Here is a 10,397-nt window from a genome sequence, read left to right as displayed (position 1 = left end):
TAAATGTTTGATTTGAAACCATGGGACTGGCTGTTAAATGTTTGATATGAAACCATGGGAATGGCTGTTAAATATTTGATTTGAAACCATGGGAATGGCTGTTAAATGTTTGATTTGAAACCATGGGAATGGCCGTTAAATGTTTGATTTGAAACCATGGGAATGGCCGTTAAATGTTTGATTTGAAACCATGGGAATGGCTGTTAAATGTTTGATTTGAAACCGTGGGAATGGCTGTTAAATGTTTGATGTGTAACCATGGGAATGGCTGTTAAATGTTTGATGTGTAACCATGGGAATGGCTGTTAAATGTTTGATGTGTAACCATGGGAATGGCTGTTAAATGTTTGATGTGTAACCATGGGAATGGCTGTTAAATGTTTGATATGAAACCATGGGAATGGCTGTTAAATGTTTGATTTGAAACCATGGGAATGGCCGTTAAATGTTTGATTTGAAACCATGGGACTGGCTGTTAAATGTTTGATTTGAAACCATGGGAATGGCCGTTAAATGTTTGATTTGAAACCATGGGAATGGCCGTTAAATGTTTGATTTGAAACCATGGGACTGGCTGTTAAATGTTTGATATGAAACCATGGGAATGGCTGTTAAATGTTTGATTTGAAACCATGGGAATGGCTGTTAAATGTTTGATGTGTAACCATGGGAATGGCTGTTAAATGTTTGATGTGTAACTATGGGAATGGCTGTTAAATGTTTGATGTGTAACCATGGGAATGGTTGTTAAATGTTTGATTTGAAACCATGGGAATGGCTGTTAAATGTTTGATGTGTAACCATGGGAATGGCTGTTAAATGTTTGATTTGAAACCATGGGAATGGCTGTTAAATGTTTGATGTGTAACCATGGGAATGGCTGTTAAATGTTTGATGTGTAACCATGGGAATGGCTGTTAAATGTTTGATGTGTAACCATGGGAATGGCTGTTAAATGTTTGATATGAAACCATGGGAATGGCTGTTAAATGTTTGATTTGAAACCATGGGAATGGCTGTTAAATGTTTGATTTGAAACCATGGGAATGGCTGTTAAATGTTTGATATGAAACCATGGGAATGGCTGTTAAATATTTGATTTGAAACCATGGGAATGGCTGTTAAATGTTTGATTTGAAACCATGGGAATGGCCGTTAAATGTTTGATTTGAAACCATGGGAATGGCCGTTAAATGTTTGATTTGAAACCATTGGAATGGCTGTTAAATGTTTGATATGAAACCATGGGAATGGCTGTTAAATATTTGATTTGCAACCGTGGGAATGGCTGTTAAATGTTTGATTTGAAACCGTGGGAATGGCTGTTAAATGTTTGATGTGTAACCATGGGAATGGCTGTTAAATGTTTGATGTGTAACTATGGGAATGGCTGTTAAAAGTTTGATGTGTAACCATGGGAATGGTTGTTAATTGTTTGATTTGAAACCATGGGAATGGCTGTTAAATGTTTGATGTGTAACCATGGGAATGGCTGTTAAATGTTTGATTTGAAACCATGGGAATGGCTGTTAAATGTTTGATGTGTAACCATGGGAATAGCTGTTAAATGTTTGATTTGAAACCATGGGACTGGCTGTTAAATGTTTGATATGAAACCATGGGAATGGCTGTTAAATATTTGATTTGAAACCATGGGAATGGCTGTTAAATGTTTGATTTGAAACCATGGGAATGGCCGTTAAATGTTTGATTTGAAACCATGGGAATGGCCGTTAAATGTTTGATTTGAAACCATGGGAATGGCTGTTAAATGTTTGATTTGAAACCATGGGAATGGCTATTAAATGTTTGATGTGTAACCATGAGAATGGCTGTTAAGTGTTTGATTTGAAACCATGGGAATGGCTGTTAAATGTTTGATGTGTAACCATGGGAATGGCTGTTAAATGTTTGATGTGTAACCATGGGAATGGCTGTTAAATGTTTGATGTGTAACCATGGGAATGGCTGTTAAATGTTTGATATGAAACCATGGGAATGGCTGTTAAATGTTTGATTTGAAACCATGGGAATGGCCGTTAAATGTTTGATTTGAAACCATGGGACTGGCTGTTAAATGTTTGATATGAAACCATGGGAATGGCTGTTAAATATTTGATTTGAAACCATGGGAATGGCTGTTAAATGTTTGATTTGAAACCATGGGAATGGCCGTTAAATGTTTGATTTGAAACCATGGGAATGGCCGTTAAATGTTTGATTTGAAACCATGGGAATGGCTGTTAAATGTTTGATTTGAAACCGTGGGAATGGCTGTTAAATGTTTGATGTGTAACCATGGGAATGGCTGTTAAATGTTTGATGTGTAACCATGGGAATGGCTGTTAAATGTTTGATGTGTAACCATGGGAATGGCTGTTAAATGTTTGATGTGTAACCATGGGAATGGCTGTTAAATGTTTGATATGAAACCATGGGAATGGCTGTTAAATGTTTGATTTGAAACCATGGGAATGGCCGTTAAATGTTTGATTTGAAACCATGGGACTGGCTGTTAAATGTTTGATTTGAAACCATGGGAATGGCCGTTAAATGTTTGATTTGAAACCATGGGAATGGCCGTTAAATGTTTGATTTGAAACCATGGGACTGGCTGTTAAATGTTTGATATGAAACCATGGGAATGGCTGTTAAATGTTTGATTTGAAACCATGGGAATGGCCGTTAAATGTTTGATTTGAAACCATGGGAATGGCCGTTAAATGTTTGATTTGAAACCATGGGAATGGCTGTTAAATGTTTGATTTGAAACCATGGGAATGGCTGTTAAATGTTTGATGTGTAACCATGGGAATGGCTGTTAAATGTTTGATGTGTAACTATGGGAATGGCTGTTAAATGTTTGATGTGTAACCATGGGAATGGTTGTTAAATGTTTGATTTGAAACCATGGGAATGGCTGTTAAATGTTTGATGTGTAACCATGGGAATGGCTGTTAAATGTTTGATTTGAAACCATGGGAATGGCTGTTAAATGTTTGATGTGTAACCATGGGAATGGCTGTTAAATGTTTGATGTGTAACCATGGGAATGGCTGTTAAATGTTTGATGTGTAACCATGGGAATGGCTGTTAAATGTTTGATATGAAACCATGGGAATGGCTGTTAAATGTTTGATTTGAAACCATGGGAATGGCTGTTAAATGTTTGATTTGAAACCATGGGAATGGCTGTTAAATGTTTGATATGAAACCATGGGAATGGCTGTTAAATGTTTGATGTGTAACCATGGGAATGGCTGTTAAATGTTTGATATGAAACCATGGGAATGGCTGTTAAATGTTTGATTTGAAACCATGGGAATGGCTGTTAAATGTTTGATTTGAAACCATGGGAATGGCTGTTAAATGTTTGATATGAAACCATGGGAATGGCTGTTAAATATTTGATTTGAAACCATGGGAATGGCTGTTAAATGTTTGATTTGAAACCATGGGAATGGCCGTTAAATGTTTGATTTGAAACCATGGGAATGGCCGTTAAATGTTTGATTTGAAACCATTGGAATGGCTGTTTAATGTTTGATATGAAACCATGGGAATGGCTGTTAAATATTTGATTTGCAACCGTGGGAATGGCTGTTAAATGTTTGATTTGAAACCGTGGGAATGGCTGTTAAATGTTTGATGTGTAACCATGGGAATGGCTGTTAAATGTTTGATGTGTAACTATGGGAATGGCTGTTAAATGTTTGATGTGTAACCATGGGAATGGTTGTTAATTGTTTGATTTGAAACCATGGGAATGGCTGTTAAATGTTTGATGTGTAACCATGGGAATGGCTGTTAAATGTTTGATTTGAAACCATGGGAATGGCTGTTAAATGTTTGATGTGTAACCATGGGAATAGCTGTTAAATGTTTGATTTGAAACCATGGGAATGGCTGTTAAATGTTTGATTTGAAACCATGGGAATGGCTGTTAAATGTTTGATTTGAAACCATGGGAATGGCTGTTAAATGTTTGATGTGTAACCATGGGAATGGCTGTTAAATGTTTGATTTGAAACCATGGGAATGGCTGTTAAATGTTTGATTTGAAACCATGGGAATGGCCGTTAAATGTTTGATTTGATTTGGGCCATCGTATTACTGCCGATTGGACTCCATGAATAATGAAGGAATTAATTATTGTGTTGGGAAGATTATGTTTTGAAAGGCGATGGAAAGTCAAGTGAATGTAGATCAGTGATGAACTCAGGATATGTTTATGATACAAGGTTAAGTCACAAGTGGTCCTTAGTTCTTACTATGAAAGCACTTTTCATGTCTCTCTGCTGTATCAGGTCCTACAGTATAACTCCTCACAGTCTGGACTCTGACTGGCCTTGAAGGCCTACCTCCTCTTTGACCAACCAGAGCCCCTTTCTCCCAAACAGCATGTCATCCAGATTACATCATTGTGAGAGGTTTACAATCCAGATAGCATGATTCTGCTAGTTTGAACCCCTGTGGAAACCCATGCAGTATAGTTGGGTTAGCTGACAACGTCACGAAAACGTGTAAGGTTGTGATTCTGGAAAACCAGATAGCTATCAACATGAAACTGCCATATGGGGAATTGTAGGGGGTTCATTTCAGCTAGTATTATCTTGTTATTGATACCAGGACTGATGTCACGTCTATGGTAATATGGCTAAACTTCGCTAGTAACGATGTACAGTGCATTCAGAAGGGATTCATAACCCCCATGACTTTTCTCACATTTTGTTGTGTTACAGCCTGAATTAAACATTTGTTAAATTGAGATTTTGTGTCACTGGCCCACACTGTAACGGTCTTCTTCCTCCTCTGACGAGGAGTAGTAGGAAGGATCGGAGGACCAATGTGCAGCGTGGTACGCGTTCATGATTATTTTAGTAGAACACAGAAAAATACAAAATAACAACGAGAAATAACAAAACCTGAAACAGTTCCGTGTGGAACACACAGACACAGAAAATAATCACCCACTAATCAAGGGTGAAAACAGGCTGAAAACGATTGACAGCTGCCTCTGATTGAGAACCATACCAGGCCAAACATAGAAATACCAAATCATAGAAAAAATAACATAGACTGCCCACCCTACTTACGCCCTGACCAACTAAAACAAAGACATAACAAAAGAACTAAGGTCAGAACGTGACACACACACAATAAGACATAATGTCAAAGTGGATTTTTCATTTGAGAAATTAATTATTAATAATGAAAAGCTGAAATGTCATGAGTCAATAGGTATTCAACCCCTTTGTTATGGCAAGCCTAAATAAGTTCAGGAGTAAACATTTGCTTAATAGTTGTCGTGTAAATTCTACATATGGGAAACTCAAAGTCAATCTTAAATGAATCATTGTTTATTGTCAACGTGCTGGAGAGGTTCCAACAAACTTAATGCACCAAGTACACATGTCGATCAGGAGCTCTCCCGGGGCAGTCCCGTTAGATCTCTTATATACTGACAAGTTATTTTTTCATGATTTAGCTTATTCATCATTCATAATTAATGTTTGCTTCATTCATGTGACGACCAATACCGGGTCATGCATGTAACAGACCAACACCTCACAAGGTTTCTTCTCTCTAAACTGGGACCATGAATCTAAGATATCCCTTTCTCTAAACAAGGTTCTGGGCATACTGCCAAATTACAGATACTGATAGTGAGGATTTATTTAATCAGTCACTTGCATGAACACAGAAATTATTGGTTTATAGAAATGCACAACCAGACTACAGTGTTATTAGAAATGCATAAACATAAACAATTCCCTCACACAAGTCACATAATAAGTTGTATGGACTTACTCCATGTGCAATAATAGTGTTTAACATGATTTTTGAATGGCTACCTCCTCTCTGTACCCCACATATACAATTATCTGTAAGGTCCCCCAGTCGAGCAGTGAATTTCAAACACAGATTCAATCTCAAAGACAGGGATGATCTCCAATGCCTCGCAAAGAAGGGCACCTATTGGTAGATGTGTAAAAATGTAAAAGCAGACACTGAATATCCCTTTGAGCATAGTGAAGTTATTAATTATTATTCACTCTGGATGGTGTATCTATACACCCAGTCACTACAAAGTTACAGGTGTCCTTCCTAACTCAGTTGCCGGAGAGGAAGGAAACCACTCAGAGATTTCACCATGAGGTCAATGGTGACTTAAAACAGTCACAGAGTTTAATGGCTGTGATAGAACTGAGGATGGATCAACATTGTAGTTACTCCACAATACTAACCTGAATGACAGAGTGAAAATAAGGATGCTTATTTATTTGATCTTGTGTCCTTTAACCATTTGTACATTGTTAAAACACTGTGTATATATATATATAATATGACATTTGTAATGTCTTTATTGTTTTGAAACTTCTGTATGTGTAATGTTTACTGTTCATTTTTATTGTTTATTTCACTTTATATATTCACTTTATATATTATCTACCTCACTTGCTTTGGCCATGCCAATAAAGCCCTTGAATTGAATTGAATTGAGACACAGAGAGAGCGAGTGTGTGTCTGTGTGTGTGTGCGTGTGTGTGCGTGTGTGTGTCTGTGTGTGCGTGCGTGCCAATGCCTCGCAAAGAAGGGCACCTATTGGTAGATGTGTAAAAATGTAAAAGCAGACACTGAATATCCCTTTGAGCATAGTGAAGTTATTAATTATTATTCACTCTGGATGGTGTATCTATACACCCAGTCACTACAAAGTTACAGGTGTCCTTCCTAACTCAGTTGCCGGAGAGGAAGGAAACCACTCAGAGATTTCACCATGAGGTCAATGGTGACTTAAAACAGTCACAGAGTTTAATGGCTGTGATAGAACTGAGGATGGATCAACATTGTAGTTACTCCACAATACTAACCTGAATGACAGAGTGAAAATAAGGAATCCTTTGCGATAAGGCACCAAAGTAAAACTGCTAAATATGTGTCCTGAATACAAAGCGTTATGTTTGGGTCAAATCCAACCCAAGACATCACTGAGTAACACTCTTCATATTTTCAAGCATAGTGGTGGCTGCATCATGTTATAGGTATGCTTGTCATCGGCAAGGACTAGGGAGTTTGTTTTGACAAAACGAAATGGAATAGAGCTAAGCACAGCCAAAATCCTAGAGGAAAACCTGGTTTAGTCTGCTTTCCAACAGAGGCTGGAAGACAAACTCACCTTTCAGCAGGTCAATAACCTAAAACACAAAGCCAAAATCTATGAAAATCTATGGCAAGACTTGAAAATGGTTGTCGAGCAATGATCAGCAACCAACTTGACAGAGCTTGAAGAATTTTTTTAATGATAATGTGCAAATATTGTACAATCCAGGTGTGCAAAGATCTTAGAGACTTACCCAGAAAGACTCACAGCTGTAATCACTGGTTCACAGGTGCCAAATTCATTGACTCAGGGGTGTTAATACTTATGTAAATAGATATTTTCTGTACTACATTTTCCAATATATTTGCAAAAAAAAATGAAAACATGTTTTCATTTTGTCGTTATTGGGTATTGTGTGTAGATGGATGAAAAAAATAATCTATTTAATGTCATTTTGAATTCAGGCTGTAACATGTGAAATAAGTCAAGGGGTATGAATACTTTCTGTGTTTTAGAGACAACAACTGCTAATTGTGCAAATGTATGTATGTTTTTCAATAAACATAGGAGACAAAAGATTTACATCTTAAGTTTTACATGTTGTCAAGCGTAGCCTAGTGGTTAGAGCGTTGGACTAGTAACCGGAAGGTTGCGAGTTCAAACCCCCGAGCTGACAAGGTACAAATCTGTCGTTCTGCCCCTGAACAGGCAGTTAACCCACTGTTCCTAGGCCGTCATTGAAAATAAGAATGTGTTCTTAACTGACTTGCCTAGTTAAATAAAGGTAAAATAAAAAACCCCAGGCACATTCTGTTCAGAACAACCCCAGGCACATTCTGTTCGGAACAACCCCAGGCACATTCTGTTCGGAACAACCCCAGGCACATTCTGTTCGGAACAACCCCAGGCACATTCTGTTCGGAACAACCCCAGGCACATTCTGTTCGGAACAACCCCAGGCACATTCTGTTCGGAACAACCCCAGGCACATTCTGTTCGGAACAACCCCAGGCACATTCTGTTCGGAACAACCCCAGGCACATTCTGTTCGGAACAACCCCAGGCACATTCTGTTCGGAACAACCCCAGGCACATTCTGTTCGGAACAACCCCAGGCACATTCTGTTCGGAACAACCCCAGGCACATTCTGTTCGGAACAACCCCAGGCACATTCTGTTCGGAACAACCCCAGGCACATTCTGTTCGGAACAACCCCAGGCACATTCTGTTCGGAACAACCCCAGGCACATTCTGTTCGGAACAACCCCAGGCACATTCTGTTCGGAACAACCCCAGGCACATTCTGTTCGGAACAACCCCAGGCACATTCTGTTTGGAACAACTCCAGGCACATTCTGTTCGGAACAACCCCAGGCACATTCTGTTCGGAACAACCCCAGGCACATTCTGTTCGGAACAACCCCAGGCACATTCTGTTCGGAACAACCCCAGGCACATTCTGTTCGGAACAACCAACAATAAAGGTAAAATAAAATGAAAAAATAAAACAATCTAAGCCAAACCCTGTCTATTTTGCCCCATAGTTGCACACATGTTGGTTTTGTTTCTAAACATCCAACCAGTCTACATGTCTAGAAACTCATTTCCTGGACTCTACATTTAATTGAAGTGGTCTTTCTCCGTACATCAGGGACGCTATAGTATCTACTTTAATAACACAGCATATTGCCTTTGAAATCCTGTCTCATCTTGTTCATATTCACCACCATCTGATCAACTAATGTATTTCCATCCAGTTGTCTGATTGACTCAGATCAATATCTTAATATTGATCGTTAGGCGTGACTTCAGTACTATACTGGGTATTTGGCCTATCGACGACGGGTAGGGTTTTAAAATACACCCTTATCCATTGATACCAGCCACCCAAGCTAGGACCCTAGGATTCATTGCTTTAATAAGTCCAGCACATTTGGACACAACAAGAGAACAGATAAGCCTAGCGCTGCCTCTGTAACAGCTAGGCGAATCCCAAATGGCACCCTATTCTGTACATAGTGCACTAATTTTGACCACGGTCCATATAATTGAACTACATATATAAATGAACCATAGGGCTCCGGTCAAAAAAGTGTAGCGCACTATACAGGGAATAGGCTTCCATTTGGGATATGCTTGCCAGGTGGTGGGAAGGGACCCCATCATTATGCCATTCCGTTGACTGGTTGTGTTCCTGCCTGATTAAAATACCAGCAAGAGACGAAAAAAGACCAAAGGGCTGTTTCTGTTTGTTTACTTCAGAACGGAGGGATTCCAGAGGGTCTCTACACCGCCCCCCCCCCCCCCCCCTCCCCATGTTCTTCCTGAGGACTTTCAACCTCTTCCTGTTTATCTGTGACCTTTATATCTGTGACCCTTATAGCTGAGACCAATACCCTTTTACTGCCAGAGGGAAAACTCCATATCTACTGGGTGAAATTCCACAGTGTGACATCACAGCAGCAAGATCTGTGACCTGTTGCCACGAGAAAAGGGCAACCAGTGAAGAACACACACCATTGTAAATACAACCCATATTTATGCTTATTTATTTGATCTTGTGTCCTTTAACCATTTGTACATTGTTAAAACACTGTGTATATATATATATAATATGACATTTGTAATGTCTTTATTGTTTTGAAACTTCTGTATGTGTAATGTTTACTGTTCATTTTTATTGTTTATTTCACTTTATATATTCACTTTATATATTATCTACCTCACTTGCTTTGGCCATGCCAATAAAGCCCTTGAATTGAATTGAATTGAGACACAGAGAGAGCGAGTGTGTGTCTGTGTGTGTGTGCGTGTGTGTGCGTGTGTGTGTCTGTGTGTGCGTGCGTGCGTGTGTGTGTGTATGTGTGTCTGTGTGTGTGCGCGTGTGTGTGTATGTGTGTCTGTGTGTGTGCGTGTGTCTGTGTGTGTGTGTGTGTGCGTGCGTGTATGTGTGTGTATATGTGTGTGTGTGTGTGTGTGTGTGTGTGCGTGCGTGTCTGTGTGTGTGTGCGTGCGTGTCTGTGTGTGCGTGTGTGTGTGTATGTGTGTCTGTGTGTGTGCGTGTGTGTGTGTATTTGTGTCTGTGTGCGTGCGTGTATGTGTATCTGTGTGTGTGTGCGTGTGTGTGTATGTGTGTCTGTGTATGTGTGTCTGTGTGTGTATGTGTGTATGTGTATCTCTGTGTGTGTGTGTGTGTGTGTGTGTGTGTGTGTGTGTGTGTGTGTGTGTGTGTGTGTGTGTGTGTGTGTGTCTGTGTGTGTGTATGTGTGCACTCTAACCCCCTTCAGCCCA

This window comes from Oncorhynchus kisutch, linkage group LG17 (genome assembly GCF_002021735.2).
Source record: "Oncorhynchus kisutch isolate 150728-3 linkage group LG17, Okis_V2, whole genome shotgun sequence".
Taxonomy (NCBI): domain Eukaryota; kingdom Metazoa; phylum Chordata; class Actinopteri; order Salmoniformes; family Salmonidae; genus Oncorhynchus; species Oncorhynchus kisutch.
The sequence above is the reverse complement of the archived record's forward strand: the minus strand, read 5'-3'. Positions refer to the sequence as shown.